General features: G+C 41.8%; 1 protein-coding gene and 1 non-coding gene across 17 annotated transcripts in view; one reads left to right on the top strand and one right to left on the bottom strand.

Annotated features, from left to right (window-relative positions):
* The window catches only part of LOC114092350 (transmembrane epididymal protein 1-like), a 65,432-nt gene that overhangs the window by 34,361 nt on the left and 14,476 nt on the right, over positions 1–16,595 (top strand). For 12 of the 16 annotated variants that reach the window (XR_011704001.1, XM_071600256.1, XM_071600251.1 and 9 more), the window contains 2 exons: positions 15,249–15,330; positions 15,449–15,511. The gene's annotated coding sequence lies outside the window, so the exon portion shown is untranslated. Of the gene's footprint in view, positions 1–15,248; positions 15,331–15,448; positions 15,520–16,595 lie in introns of all 16 variants that reach the window. The other 4 variants (XM_071600246.1, XM_071600248.1, XM_071600253.1 and 1 more) reach the window with 3 other exon arrangements.
* On the bottom strand, positions 6,593–6,725 carry LOC114092489 (small nucleolar RNA SNORA51). Its single transcript, XR_003582745.2, has one exon. It is a non-coding gene; the product is annotated as a small nucleolar RNA SNORA51 (small nucleolar RNA).

Here is a 16,595-nt window from a genome sequence, read left to right as displayed (position 1 = left end):
CTTAACCCAAATGTTATCTGGAAAAGCTTCTTTTAATTTGCAAATAAATTGTTTTTTTTCTTTTACTATTTTTTATGTTGATATTATTTCTGCTCTCTATTTTTCTTCATAAACATTCTTTGAAGTGGTATTCAAACTTCTCTCTTCCTATTAATCTTTTACATGATGTGATTATATCTGAGATGAGTGTTATTTGGTTCAGAGTGTTTATTTTTCTCTTTATTCCTATCAAGTTTTGTTTAATGATATATGCATAAATTTAATCTACCTTATCAATACCATAAGCTTCATGATTATTACATCTTCTTGGTGAGTTGAATATAATAGAAAGAAGAAAACATCTTTGTTCCTCATCTATGTTAATGAGTCTCACCTTTAGTTTTCTTTTGTCTGATAGTAGCATAGCAGCATCTGCCTTTTAAAAATTAATTTTCCAGTGGAGATGCCTGTGTTTTAACCTTTTTGTGTCCCATCATTTTAAGCATATATTTTGTGGATACTATGTAGTTTGACTTAGAATTTTAACCTGTTCTGGAAATCTGTGTTACCTTGATAGGGGGATTTAAGATATTTAAGCTTATTGTGACTCTTGATATATTTGGACTTACTATTGTATTTTGGACCCTAGTTTTTTCTTTTAAAAAAGTTCCATAAAAATGAGTAACTTAAGCATTTACTAGAACAAAAATTTCCCCTAAAACAAAGCTAGGTCTGTTGGAATAGAAGGCTGGAGGAACTGGAGGTCAGTAGCACATCACTGCATTTTTATGTTCTCCAACTGTCCTTAGCATTGCAGCTCCAACTGTATCAAACCTTACAAACAATCCCCCTGAATCGTAAGATCATGACATGTCACATAGGCAAATTTGTTCTTGGCTTCTCAGGACACCAGTAATTAGTTCTTAATTTTTTGTTCCTCAAGTAAATGAACTTTATATCTGAGATTTAATGAAAGTCAAGACTTCCTGGCTGGAGCTTCCCTGGAGCAGCGCCGTCTAACACAGCAGTTACCAGTTGGTCTTCTCTGCCACCAAGAAAGAACAGAAGATTCTGCAACATCCTAAGAAGCAACAGGGTGAGGTGACTAGGAGTACGGAGTCTGGGAATACCCTGAAGCTACTGGAATTTCAATTTTGTCACATTTCCTGCCATTTAGTAGTTATGAGACCTCAGCTCAATAACCTCTCCAAGTCCTGTTTTCCTCAATGTTAAGTGAGGTTGACAATAGAATCACCTCCAAGGATTAGAGGAGGTGATCAATCTATGTAAAAATCATACAGCAGATCCTTGGCACAGAGTAAGAACTCTGAAAAGGATAGCTGATATTATTAGTAATTAATAGTAAGTATCTTAGTCCACACACAGGACTGTAGACAAGACTGTTTTCACATAAATTATTGTTTCCTTAGTCCCTACAGAAGGACAGCCTTGTTTCTGGAAGGCACGTAACTCTCTACAGAGAGACATCACTTGCCTTGATAACCCAGAGCTGATTGAAGATGGCAGCCCGTGAACAGGGGCCTGAGGCTTAAGCAGGTGCTACAGTCACTGGTCTCATCCTTGCAACCTTTGCCCTATTTTTTACCTATTCTCAGTTGTTGCATTAGGAAGAACTGGCCTTAATGAAATATTCAGTCCCGGACCTTTTCATGTCCCAAATTAACTTTAATGAGCAAACAAGGAAAGATCAAGAGACCCGCCACTGGAACTTCGGGGAACTTTGAAGCAGAAGCCAGGATGGGGTAGATGCCCTCTGGCGATCAGCCAGCGTTTGCTTTTTGATGACAGCAAACCCTCAGATCTTGTTCATCTGGGATGCAAACAAGGGGCTGTGGTACCAGAATATCTGAGATTCCATCTTTTGCAATGCACACACTGTGTGCCTCATTCAACAAACGAGTTGAACATCTGCTGTGAGCAAGATGCTTGCCCTAATGCTGTGATTAAATGCTTTGGGTTAATGTCTGGTGAACAAGACACTGTCTCTGCCCTTGAGAATTTCATACTCTAGGACAGGAAATTGTATGTGCACAAGTAGCCATAGTAGGAGGGAGGACTGATATGTCGCGAAAGAGATATAAAGTTTATTGAATAAAGCTGTGAGCCTCTCACCTTGGAGAGAACTGAGATGGCTGTATATAGGAAGTTAGATGGGAACTTCCCTTTTAAGAGCGGTGGGATCTGAACAGGAGTGTAGTATTTTTTAGGTGGAGCACAGACAGTGAGTACTGGCAGAGAAGTTCTGAGAATGTTCTGGAAACAATAAATTGCACCTACCCAGTATTCTGTGTTTTGATGAGAGAAATCTCTCAGTCACCTTGAGCCTCAGTTTTCCCATAAGCAAATTGAGGCTAGGTCTATCTTTATTCATTGTGGAGATCAGATGATTCATATTGTAATAATTAAGGTGTCTAGTTCATTATATGCTCTCAAATAATGGTGGTTAGCTTCTCCCAGATCTGTTTCTGGTTTTCCCCTTTCTCTAGTCCCTAAGCTGGTAAAAAGCAGATTCCCACAAATTTCTTCTGGGATGTGGAGTTTGAGTGCAAAATAAGGAGCTGAAGATCAACGCTGACATTTTAGGATTGCCACAGGTAGTCCCCAGCAAGGTCAGTGCCCTACTGTCATAAAAGGACCCCAATATCCTGGGTAGAATGAGTTCTGAACTAAACCTTCTGAGTGCCCCCACTGTTGTCTTCCCTGTTACAAACTCCAGAGTGACATGGTCATCTTTTCCACATGTCCTGTCTCTGAACAGTTCCTTCCCTACTGCCCCAATCTTCTGGTTGAAGACTTTCCCAGCAAGGAGCTTAAGAATCCATCAGGTGCTCTGTTTGTAGCCACATTGACTTTGTGGACATTCTCAGGATTGGTGGACCTCCTCTGGAGCCATACATTGCGTTTTCATTTATGGTACTCAGTTCAACACTGAAACAGGATCCTAACTTCAGCTCCTCCTCTTGTCTGAGTTTCAGCAGAGGCTTCAAAGACTAGTAATAAACTGTCCCTGGGACAGTCAGATTGTCACTTCTAGGGGGATGTGCTAGTGTCTAGACTGCAGGACTTTTAAAAGGGAGGCCTAGAGTCAGTGTTGTGGCCTTTGTTCGTTACCCAGCTCCAGGCCTAGAAGTTGAAGCCGCTCAGAGATGCGAAGTGGGCATTTCCTGCAGAGAGATATGCACTGGTGTCCCATGCATTTCCTATACCCTGCTTCCCATTGGACAGTGGACAGGGTGAAGGATGCCTTTCCCCTCTCCTTCAGCTGAGTGCAATGGGCCAGCCTCAAGGGTATTGTGTGGAGAGCAGGATATGTGTGCTCCAGAATTGGAGTTCCGAGGGACCCTGTCTGACTCTCACTTGGGGAGTCCAGTTGCAAGAGGCTGTCCTGGAGCTGCTCTTGCCTCGAGCAAAAGAGGAAAGTCTTATGCCCACTGTCAGAAGAAGCACAGAGGCTGTTGTGTGCAGGGTCACACATGAACCCCATGGAAGTCAGAAGAACTGGAGTCTCCTTCAAGGGATCTCCCCCAAGAGAACCACCCCCAGAAGAGTGAAAGGCGCCCTAGGGGTTGAGAGGAGGAGTTGGAGGTGCCATCTGAACAAGGGATGATGTGGACATGGAGTTGCCTTCGTGCATGAGGAAGCCACAGAGACAGATCACCCAGGGGACATGGGCAAACATGCCAGCGTTAGAAGATATTGAGATTTTACCCTGTTTACAACCTAACCTTTCCTCCAGTCTTCTCTTCCCTGGGCCCAGCATAGTTTGATGACTCTACTGACTGGGCCTTTATTATATTAGTGGCTGAGATTTTGGTATTAGAGCAAAGAAAACAGTGTTCACCGTTTGCCAAGCTCTTTTGGATATTTCTGTTTCACTGATAATGGCAACAACCCATGGGATGGGCAGGGGATTTCCTCTTGATACTTTAACAAATGGAATAAGTGGTTATTATGTGACCCAGAAATATAGAACTAGAAAGTGACATAACCAAGATCTGAACGCAGACTTCCTGGCTTCAGGTTTTACCTGTTAGTCATTTAATGGCATCTAGTCAGGATTCCCCCAAACATATTATGAGCATTTTAGTGGTAGAGACCTTTCAAAATTTTTACTTTGGGGGTAATAAGGGCATGTCATGAAGTTTATATTGTTTGATCCATTCACTCAACAAATGTTTATATTTCAGTGGGAGAAGGTAACTGATAAAGAATAAGCAATATGCAAATACATAATATTACATGCCAAGGAAGGGTGGCGGGGAGAAGTGAAGTAGAGAAAGGGAACAGCATGTGCCAGGAAGAGGGGGTGGGAACTGCTAATTTGAAGTAGGGTCATCAGTGAAGGTTTATGTGATAATGATGGCATTTGAGCAGAAACTTAAAAAGGGGAGCTAATGAGTTGTAAAGATAAATGTGAAGAGTTGTCAAGGAAGAGGGAATAGCAGGTATGAGGGCCCTAAGGCAGGAGCATGCTTACTGTGTTTAGGGAGATGATCAGGAGTCTAATTCTAGATATGTTGAGTTCAAGGTGCCTATTAGACATCTAAATGGGAGTTTTGTTGGCAGTTGTGTGTGCATGTCTAGAGTTCAGAAAGAAGCTGTGTTCTTAGGCAGAGTGAGCCAGGGAGATACTGGTGGGAGACCAAGACAATGAGCATCAGAGGGGCCTGGATTGCAAAGGACTTTGAAGAATATCATGGGCCTTTGTCTTTTTGCTCTGAGATGGGAAGTCACTAAGGAATTTTGAGCCAAGAAGTAAATTAATTAAAACTAAGATTAAATAAGATTATTGTGGGTACCAGTACCATGTTGAAAATGAAGTTTTGGAGTCCAGAAGGAAGCAAGAGACCAATTGAGAGGTCCTGGCAATTATCCAGATGGAAGGTAATGGAAGCATGGACTGGGGTGTGAGAGATGAAGATGGAGAGATAAAGGATTTTACTGCAGCAATAGCACTATCCAGAGCATCTGCAGTTTCCTGCCCCAGTTCCTGAGTCTCAATTCCCCCAAGGCAGCAAGAAGAATGCTGGAAGATGCAACACGGTGGGTTGAAATACGGGAAAGGAACTCTGGGCTGAGGAAGCCTGAATCCTTTGTAATGGACAAGAAGCATGCTGACCCTTCTTAGGGGCTGCTGTCCCTGTGTCCAAAGTTGTTTGTGATGCAAATGTTCTTAAGAAGATAGTCCAGAAGAAAGCCAGTCAGTGTCTCCGTTCACAAGCCATGTAGAAATGAGAGGAATCCATGGAAAATCATTTACAAACACAGTGTCGCCCTGATAAAGAGCATTGTGAAAATTTTTGTTTTTCACAACGATTGGGGATGTTACTGTCATTTCAGCATTACCAGTTGTTTAAATCACCATATTCATAAGACTTTTGTGTATAATTACATATACTCCTATGCATATATTTATAGGTGTGTATATATATTCAGCGCTTATTTCATAAGGTGAAATAGAAGAAAAAATATTTTCTTGACTATTACCTTACCTCTCTTAAATAAACTTTCTTTGTTAAAAAAGTTACAATATAGTCAGATGTTTGTATCAAATACTGTTGAGAGGTTAGTGAAGAGGACTGACAATCGACCACTGGATTAACAGCATAGAAATCATTACTGACCTTGAAAAGAACAATTTCAGTGGAAAGGTGGGGTAAGAGTCTCTTTGAAGTTGGTTCAAAAGAGCATGAGAGGACAGGAATTGAGACAGAAGTATAAACAACTTCTTTGCAGAGATGTTCTGCACAGGGGAGCAGAGAAATAGGGTGGTATGTGAATCACTAGTGCCTAGCATGTTGGAAGGGCTCAATAAGGTCAGGAAAAGGGGTGTCATGAGCTATGGGAGGCTCAGTAAATGTTGGCCTCCTGAAAAGGTGCTAATAAATTGATAAGGATGGGGCTACTCAGGAAAGTCTTCTAGGGGTCTTTTCTTTTAGTTTTAGAAGAAATGATGGTGTTAGAGGATTAACACAGAAGTTATAGGTAAACTTAACCCTTGACTCTACCATTTATTAGCTGCATAAACTTGGGCTAATTACTTAACCTTTTTAAGTTTCTATTTTGTCATTTTAAAAACGAGGACAATCATTAGCATTATCATTATTAAATAAGAAAAAACATAAAGCCTCACTGATACAGAGTAACTCTCAATAAGTTTTAGCAATGCAGTGCAAAAATTTTCTTCATGAGTTAACTTTGGACTAAGCAGAGGGGAGTGAAGGGAGAGGAGGGAGTATAGGGGTAGGAAGGATAGTAGAATAAATTGGACCTTATTACCCTATGTGCATATATGACTACACATTCTGTGTAACTCTACATCATGTACAACCAGAAGAATGAGAAGTTATACTCCATTTATGTATGATGTGTCAAATTGCATTCTACGATCATGTATAACTAATTAGGACAAATTTTTAAAAAGAAGTAATTATTACCTCTATTTATTATATAATGCTGTTCTTATATGACAACTGGGATTAGAACCAGAATGTTCATAATAAACACTATTGAACTAAAAAAAAAAAAAGTTTCTTCCATAAGGACAGGTGAAAATGTTACATTGGATAATGATAATATATATTTTTTAACTCCATGCTCTCCCCATTCTCAGTGCAGACCAGGAACAGGGACTGGGCTGAGGTGTATATAGGGTAGGGTCTCTCCACCTCCTCTTTCTGTGCAGTCAGTCTAAAAACACAGCCTGCAGTCTGAACAAGGAGGCAATGACAATATTTCTAGAAAATGTTAGTATAAGCATTATCATTTTCAATTGTAACAATGCCCTAATAACTAAGAAGAATTACCACTCTTTTAAAATAGATAATAAGGGCTGGAGTGTGGCTCAGGGGTAGAGCACTCACCTACCATGCACAAGACCCCAGGTTCAATTCCAAATTCCAGAAATAAATACATTAATAATAATGATGCTATCTGATTAAAATAGACAATGATTTTGAGGTTCAGATCAGTAATGTCACTTTGCACGTTTATGTAGAAAGAAAAATTAGGAATTCAACTTTGGAAATTGATATTCATCCATTACAAAACACTGCCAAGCACACATGCTTAAAGAGAAAGGGGCAGGCAATGTTCCCTGGAAGGTGGTGTGCACCCAGGAAAAATGAAAGGGTGCCCCAATCCACACTGTCATGCATGGAATTAGGTGTGAAATAGCAGAATCTCTGAGAATACATGGTTATGCTCCACTATCCTTTGATCTTTGAAAGATCATACATAGGAAACTTCCAGAATATAGAGATGTTCAAAAAAGAACAACAGGTCACTCTTAAAAACTTCAATGGTCAAATGTTTTAAGAAGTGAAAGTGGTGCAGAAAGCCACCTCTCTCATAGCCAACTTGCTCTTTCTTAAGACGCAGTGTTAACCAGTTGGCCCCACTAATTCATTCCCTAGGTAATGGGAGATTATAAGATCTTAAGTGAAGAAGAAAATTGACACTGACGGCAGGAGAAGCTGGATGGCAGCCTGACAAGAGAATTAACTCTGACAAGCAGAACAAAACCTGAAAGTTCTTAGTAATTTGGGGTTTCGTAAGATAATCACCCTCCACCCTACTCCTGTCACTCAAGGTGTTCCTGTACAACAGAACAGGACAAGTAAGAGAGCCATAAAAAATAAAAGTTAAACTAAATTCAGAATACTTTATTAAAGATGGCAGAGATGGGGCTGGGGCTGGGGCTGTAGCTCAGTGGCAGAGCACTTGCCTAGCATGTGTGAGGCACTGGGTTCGATCCTCAGCACCACATTAAAAAATAAATAAAATAAAGGCATGCTGTCCATCTACAACTATAAAAAAAAAATTTAAAAAAGATGGCAGAGATGTTCCAATACATTTTAGCAATATTTGTGTGTAAAACAGTTTAAAACCTGAAAAGAAAAACCACCCTACTCCCAGTTTCCTGAACAATTTGATGGCAGTTAAACTGAAGTTTCTTGCCACTAAGAAACAACTTATGTGCCTGGCCATTGTCAAGCTTAGAAAACTAGCAGAAAGGTCAGATCTCAAACTCATGGTTCCTCATTTCCTGGTGTAATAGAGTGAATCAACAAAAACAGTTTGAATTTCATGTTTCAGTGTATCAAGAGAACTCTGCCTAACTTTGAATGTGTGTGTGTGTGTGTGTCCCTGCTGTAACAAAAGTTCTCCTTTCTCTACTTAGGAGATGGAGACTCATCAAGAAAGAATGAAAGAATTGTCCTGGCTATACTCTTTATTCTTTATGTTCATAAAGTCTGGATCTGTCTAGTCTCCTGGGAGTGTGCGCAGCTCTTTTTTTTCTAAAGTGAAGGCCTTTCCTGTGATACTCAGGAAGAAGATGAGACAGAACAGAACTTTTAGACTTTAGGGCTTAAAAAGTAAATGGCAGTCCAGCCCTAGAAGAAATTCCAGGGGTTGGAAAGAACATGAGACTGTGAGTTTGATTAGGAATAGAATCTCACAGGGTACAGCGGGAGGCAGATGGGATTGAATGGGAGACACAGGCCTGGGTAATGTCTGAGGTTGCATGGAATGAATTGGCTGCTCAGAGAGCTCTCCTCCTTCAAAAGCCCCTGCTGGCTGGAACTGAGACTAGGGTTGTGGTAGCCTCTTCATTTTACTGGACTGCAGCAGGAGAGAGACATGGAGTTAGTTCATTGTGGAAGATGGGGGACATGGGGCAGAGGTGAGTGGGGTTGGGGGAGCTTGTTGATACAACAACAGCAAATGCACTATTCATGCTTCTTCTTTTCTGAGAATGGCTATTCAGCAAATTTTCTGGGACTGCAGTAACTATTAGCTCTGGGGTTCTTGGAGGAAGGGGTTGGGGAATGGGTTGCAGTGGAGGACAAAGGGTTCATTTGCTGACAATCTGGTGAACAAAGCCAGTTGTTTTCATTTCAGGAGTCAGTGACACTATTTTTGTCCAGAGAGCATGAAGCTATTTATCTTCATAGGTAGGGAACCAGGAAAAAGGGAAATGTCCTTTCTTGCCTGATGTTCAGATAGCCCACACTGTTGATTCTGATGGCTGTTCAAGTGATAGGAGCTATTATGATACCCCTGAGTGGTCTTTTATTTTATTTATTTATTTTTTTTGGTACTGGGGATTGAATCCAGGGTTGCTTAACCACTGAGCCACCCCCCCCAGTCCTTATTTTTTTTTTTTATTTTGAAACAAAGTTTTGCTAAGTTGCTTAGAGTCTTGCTAAATTGCCAAGGCTGGCCTTGAACTTGCAACCGGCCTGTCTCAGACTCCTAAGTCACTGGAATTATGAGAGTGTACCACTGTGCCTGGCCCCTGGGTCAACTTTTAGAATGATTTAAATAACTAGAAATTTTTGCTCCAAGTAATATGGAAATTCTCACATGATTCAAGCTTCCTCTTTGAGAGGCACATGGGGGCCCAGACCTGATTTTCAGTATGGTGTGACACGAGGCCATTCTGGTACATCTGTAGTAACTAGTTGGCTGAAGCATTACATACCAAATCTTGTTGATGTGCTTAGGAAACTTCAGATTCTCGGAGACCCAAAAGTAATAGACCCCTCCACCATTGTTTACCCCACCTGAGAAATTGGACTGCCTCGGATGGTTTTGATGACTTTATCTCATGAGGGAAATGATGCTAGTGAGAGCAGGCAGGTCTTACTAATCATGTCCTTTAACATGGATCATGGGTTTTTTTGGGATCTTTCTGATGGCTCCAATCCTGATCTTCTGTATTTGGCTTCCTTATGTCTCTCCTCCCAAGGAGAGGAGATTTAGAGATTCTTTTCAGGTGGCCTAGGACTCAATTTCAGTCCAGCAATGTTTTGTTTTTTGTTTTTTTTTCTCTTTCCTGAGTAATGAAGTTTCCGGATTGGAATGGATCAGGGAAGGAAGAAGGTTCCCATTGAGGACCTCTTATGGGAGGAGGCTGTGGGACACCCATATGCACACAGTGGCTTGGCTGAACGCTGTCCTGAGAAAAAAGCCCAGTGCTCATCTAGATGTGAGAACTGCCCCAACACAGACACCCTCGCTGTGTCTTGAAGATGAACTTCTTACTCCAAGAATTTCCATTTGTAGCAACACGGCAGACTGATGTATCTAATCTCTGACCTCCCACCCCTGCAGGAAAAGGCATGCTGGATAAAATAAATAAGAGGAATCGGGAAAATTTATATTTGTGTTTAGCCAAGATCTAAGGAGAGAACCCAAACCTCCAGGTGATAAACCACAATATTCAACAAACTCATGGGTTGACCCCGAAGCAAACTGAATGGGACAGGACCCAGATACAGGTTCTAACAGTTGGGAATGTATGCTGCTGAGGACAGGAGATACAGTTTTAGGGAACTAAATCAAGATTCCTGCATAGAGGCTGGATTTGTAAGTGTGGCCCCTTAAATGTGAAGAAGCCTGAAACTTCTACCAGCAAAGAAAAGAGTAAGGAAGCTGCTCTCTGCTGAGAGTTCAGGGTAGAGAATGAAATGAAGCTCCGGTGACAATCCAGACCTCTCCCAGTCCACACTGCTCAGGTTCAGGGGATGCAGGAATCCCAACCAAGATATTAATGTAAAATCTATCGCAGGATTAGTGAAACTCTTGGGGCGCCCAGAAGAAGCAAAGGAATCTCCCAAAGGAAAAAGCAAGCCCAACTGAAGTGGGTTCATGGTCAAATTCATAGCCTTTGCCTCAGGAGACTGTTATTAGTTTTCTAGGGCTGCTGTGACAAAGTACCACAAACTGAGTGGCTTAAACAGCAGAAATGTATTGTTCATGGTTCTAGAGGCAGATTCTGAGATCAAGGTGCCAGCAGGGTTGACTCCCTCTGGGGACTGTGAGGGATGGGGAATCTGGTCCATGCCTCTGTCCTAGCTTCTGTCCTAGATTGGTTTGCTGCCGACCTTTGATATTTTTTGACGTACAGAGGCATCACCCAGATCTTTGCCTTCATTTTATATCATGATTTTCTTGTGTCTGCAACCAAATTTTGTCTCTTAATATAAGGATACCAGATACTTGAGATGGGGGCCCAGCCTGCTCCAGTATGACCTCATCCTAACTTAGAAATTATATCTGCAGTGACCCTTTTCCCAAATGGGATTTTATTCTGAGGTCCTGGAGGCTTTAACATGAATTTTCGGGTGTAAATTCAACCCATAATAGAGACAACGCCCCAGGAGGGTCCGCTGGCGGCACATACAAGGGGGGAGACTAGCTCCCTGAGAATGTAATAGAACAATATGACAAAGCCAAGGCGCTCAGCTCACTCTGCTCACTTCCTCAACTGTCACAGGGAAGGTACGTCCTTCACCTAACGTTGTGAGGATCAGACTAGAAAATGTTCAGACAAGCTCTTGGCTTTAAACTGATGCACTGCGCTAACATTACTTTTCATTTTATTTTAATCAAAAATAATAATTCCCATTTATGCTACAACCACATTATTTCATTCAATTCTTGTGTATTTATATCCTTGTTTTGAATATAAGGAGATTATGGCTTAGATAAGCCATTTGCTTAAAGTCGCATGGCTAATACGTGGCAAAGGCAGAACTGAAACCTTGGCCTGTCAGAACCTAAAGTTTGAGCCCTTATTGATTCTGAATATTTCCTGGGTGTTAGGGCTGTGTTCTAGTAAGGCTGAGGAAGATGCAAAGGAAAGGAGACATGCTTTGACCTGAGGAGGAAAATCCAGCCCAGTGAGAATGGTAAATGGAGATTGATTTAAAAAGTAAATAAGCACAGTGTAGGGTGTAGGGAGGGAAACAGAACAATGAATGACACTCCTCCCTAGAAGAGACTGGGGGAGCAAATAAAAGATGTGCACTATAGAATCGAGGTGCAGGGGAGGCTGTGACCCCAGAGTGGGCAACAGTGGGGAGACAGGGACCAGGAAGGCAGGGAAGCCTGCCGGGAAACACAACATTGGTCCTGATTTGGGGTGTGCCAGGGAATATGATATGCTTTAAATTCCAACTCTACTGATAGTAAATAAAATTTGTAGGAGGCCATCAATGTGGTCGAGGCTCCTCCACTGGGCCCAGCTGACCAAACCAAAATAGAGCTTAATCACAGTCACTGAGCTTTCGCTCACTACAGGAGGCTCTGTGACCAGTTAACCAAGTAAGCTATCATGAATTGCCTCTGCGTGTCCCTCCCACAATCTATAAGTGCTGCTGTCAGATTGTTAGTCAGAGTTGTCAGAGCCTGTTTTGATTCCGGGGGCTGCAGTATTCATGACTTGTTTATATTTCGTTTTGTCTTTGTTTTTCTTTGCTCAAATAAACTACTAAATTTTGTTGGTTGAAAGAATTTTTTCTTTTAATGCTGTTTATGTGTTGTGTAACCTTGAACTACTTGCACTCTCCAAATCTGTTTCTTAAACTCTAAAATGGAATATTTGGCCGTAATAGCCATCTGCCTTTTATTCTTATAGACCCCATTTTTAATTAGCTATTTTGTTATTATTTTGGTATCTGCCCTCCGTCCTCTCAGGTGCATCAGAGAGCGGGGGCATGAGCACCAGCTGTGGCTGCAAGGACTGAAGCAGGTTGGGCTCAGCCAGGCTTGTGGCTCCCTTGCTGGTGATGGGTTGAGGTGCAGGTATGAAATCCAGGCTCAGTCAGGGAGACTCAAGGGTAGCTTCCAGGAGAATCTCTGGGTGAGTCCCTCCCCTGTCATAAATATGAACAATAGGAAAAAATGTACTATGGGTCCCTATAGATATGTTATAAACATATAAAATAAAGCTCCTTTCTGTGTCTGCACATGTGAGGATATGGTGTCTTGAAACCATGTTGGTTGCTAACATGAGGATGAGGTCAATGAGGATGGCAGAGAGAAAAACTAGAAATTACTGGATCTTGATGGCTTCATTTAGCCACCAAGTTAACCAGCTCAGGCACTGCACTTCCTCTAACATTGTCATTAAATGAAAGAATATTTTTTGTTGTTGTTTAAGCCAATGACATCAGGGTTTTCTATTATTTATTGCCAAAATTTTCTGAATGACTGCTTCATAGATTTGTGTGGAATAAATGAAATAATTCCTATAAAGTGTTTAGCACTGTCAGCTGTTAACAATTATCACTAATGGATCTCTTTATTATGGAATTATATACTGCTTTCTTCTGTACAAATATGTCATGTTTCTCTAAATATATGTCCGAGAACCTTTTTGACCAGAACTCAAGATTCTGCTTCTTTAGTGCCCTACTCAGCTGCCCCCTCCCTCCAAAGCACAGTAGATGTTTAATAACTATTTCATTATTACTTAGTATGTTTTTTCCCTAAATGTTACCCTGATGGACAACCCAACAGACACCACTCTTGAGATTTGGGTAAAGATCATGTCCCGGTTAAGAGTGCTTTGACACTGGGAAGTGAATTCCAAGAGAACCTGGTTATTTTTGAAAAGGGGGGGAGTGTTGGACTTTTCTAAAACTATCTAAAAGGTGCCAGAATCACAGGCTCTATCAGGGCTGGAGATGACACACAGCAAGGGGCCAGTACAGGACTCCTGCCCCAATCCCTTTCCATTATTTTTCACTATTTTTCTACTTTCTCCAGAATCAACTTCCCTTATAGTCCAAAAGGGGGGAAACGCTCTCCTCAGAGGCGGTTTGGGCTGCCAGGAATCTGTGTGAATTCGTGCATCCACTTCTTACCAAGGTCGCTCTGCAGAGTTGCTGCCAGGGGCCAGATGGCCTGGCATGAGATCTGAGATTCGGCATCCTTTGCTAACTGCAAACATCAGCCCCTCATCCCTGAGGGGTCACTGAGGGCAAGGAGCTGGGAAGAGGCCTCTCCCTGTTCACACACACATCAGCTCCCAGGGTGGAGGTCAGGTGGTGAAGGACTTGTCATCTGGGTCAGTGCCAAGGAGAACATGGCACCTACTGCCTGGGTGGCACCAGCCATTCCACGTGAGAGTTGGGAGCTCTTAAAAGACCTTTGTTGTAGTCTGTCCTAGTCTAGTTTCCAAGGTGGCCTCCTTCCCACCCCAACAGAATGTTCCCACCCTCGTCTTCTCCCTACCCTCCATGTTGTCCAACCTTTCAACTAAAATTTCAGTGTAAATGTCCACTGCTTTGTAAGGATTACCTTGACCCCTCCCCTATCAGAAGTAAACCCACTTTTCTCCACAATCCCACCGACTTCCTTTATACTGTTATCATAAAATTCAACTCAAGATGGCTTAGTTGAGTATTTCCTACTAGGCCAGTGCTTTTCAAACTTATTATGTACACAAATCAACTGGGGATCTTGGTAAAATATAGATCCCCATTCAGTAGGCCTGAGATTCCACAGTTCCTCTCAAGCTCCCAAGTGATGCCAACACTGGTGGCTGGTAGATAAAGTAATAAAGTATTGCTTTTGTGTTGTTCCTTAAGGACAGGCGACATGTCTTATTTATCTTTGTAATACCAGATTTTAGCACAGTATTTGGTTGATTATAGATGGTTGATATATATTTGATAAATCAAAATGGAGTGGGTCAAAGATTAAATGCAAATATATGATTTGGTCAACATGAGAATATTCTTGTAGCTGAGATGGCAGAAAGTGGGGTGAGGGAGTGTGGGGGACTCACAGAGGCAAGGATGAATCCTGAGAAGAACCAAGGCAGCAGCTTACTGATCCAAAAACTCAATTATATCTGACTATTTAGATTCCAAAGGACTGAGAGACACTGAAATAAATGTTAACAGAAGCCCAGTTTATTCATTAGCGTTAAAGGATATGGTGGTGGCTGAAATACTCATGCCTGCTTAGAAGACACCCCCACCCCATGCACTTACCCACCCACACATGCCTAGCCACATTTTTCTCTCCTTTGCAGGGCTGCTACTGTTAAATTTATAGGAGGCCATTGGTTTGATCTGAGCTACTGCACTAGACCCAACAGGTCAAACAGAAACATTCACTCACACCAAAGTTCCACGCCACTAAGTTGAAACAAGGTTGTTATCTGACCTTCCAAGAAATCAGAACTGCCACATCCCTCTGTAGGCCAGTTTTTGTCACATGATAGGGTGGCCCCTGCTGCTCTTTACCGGGAAAGTAACTTTGACAGGAGATCCACTTTTTGATTTCTGCTTCTGCTGTCTTCAGCCCTCTTCTTTCTATAAAGCCAGTGTCCTCGGCTCAGCTCATCAGAGCAGTTTTGTAGAGTGAGATGCTACCTGATTCTAAAACCACAAATAAAAGTCCATTCACATCTTTGATTTTGTTGTAATTTTCTCTTCTGTCTCTAGGGATGACTTAATTGGTACTCCCACTGAACACTGACAAGAGAACTCAGATTAACTGGATGAACTTGTGGGGAAAATACAGCAGGTAGGGAAAAGCTCAAATATATTTTAAGAATGTTAACTAAATCAATATTTTAAGTTATTAATCTTTATGCTGTATGAGACTATGATGCTCATTTCTTTCAAATCCTTCATTTTTACAGATGAAGAAATTGAAGTAAAAACAAAAGTGGTTCACAGGCTATCACATGGTTATTGGCTGGCAGGTAACAAAGTACATGCTGAGATATTTTTATTCTTAAAAACATCCTTAAATATATTCTTCTAGATGATTTCACTTCTGGAATAGAGTACTTACTGTCTCTTAAATGAAGTCTTTCTCCTTGGGTAGCACTGGGGAAAGTCAGGTAGATTCTTGCTTTCACGTCTGTGTTTCTGGACTCTGTACTGACCGGCTCCTCCCTTTCTGCCTTCAAAACAACTGATCCGTCTGTAGCTTTTTCCAGTTATGTTCTAGGCTGGAGGATACACTGAAGGGGGCCTCTTAATGGCAGGCGTGTAGCATTGGTGTCTCAGTGTGGGGCACTTTTGCAGAGATGGCTGCTCTCCTCCAAAGCTGACTCTCCTGTCCTCTAGGATCAGAGGAGGCCAGGATTGGGACAGTGTGAGATTGAAGATATTGAAGATACAGATATCCAGGTCCAGGCCATTCTATGGGCTGGGCTGTCCTGTAAATTTGGGGCACCAGAGCCCACAGCACTCACTGGGGAGGACAGCTCTTGTGCACTACAAGGACAATTGTGGTCCACTTTCATTCTTGCCTGGTGCTGAGCTGGGATGTCCCTATACTTCCTGTTCACCATTGGCTTGTGAGACTCGCAGAGTGTACTTTGTCACTAGCCCAATAATCCTGTGGTATCCCGTGAGCCACTTTTTCTGGGCTTCGGTTTCTTCTTCTGTAAAAAGAGAAGGAGATTTGAAAGAAATGAGCTTCAGAGAATCATGTAATGTTTGTTTAATATATTTAATATAATATACAACTTGATATAACAGTATTTGTATTTATAACCCGGTTTAAAATACAATGCTCCATGACATCTCCATAATTCTACATTTACATATAAGGAGATTGAGTCTTTTTTTAAGGCGATTCCATCTTAAAGAAGATAAAGATTGTCTTAAAACATCCACTCAGCAAATGATTGAATGAGGCCTCAGACACAGATCAAACTTTTCTTTAATTGCTAAGTGGTAATGTCTCCCCGGTCTGAGTCAGAGGACTTTTACCTCCATCTTTGAAAGGGAGAGCACAGCCCCTGGCTTCCCCTTCCTTGCCTCTCCTCTCAGAGC

Source organism: Marmota flaviventris, chromosome 12 (assembly GCF_047511675.1).
Source record: "Marmota flaviventris isolate mMarFla1 chromosome 12, mMarFla1.hap1, whole genome shotgun sequence".
In the NCBI taxonomy this organism is placed as follows: domain Eukaryota; kingdom Metazoa; phylum Chordata; class Mammalia; order Rodentia; family Sciuridae; genus Marmota; species Marmota flaviventris.
This window is presented reverse-complemented; position numbering and strand designations above follow the sequence as displayed.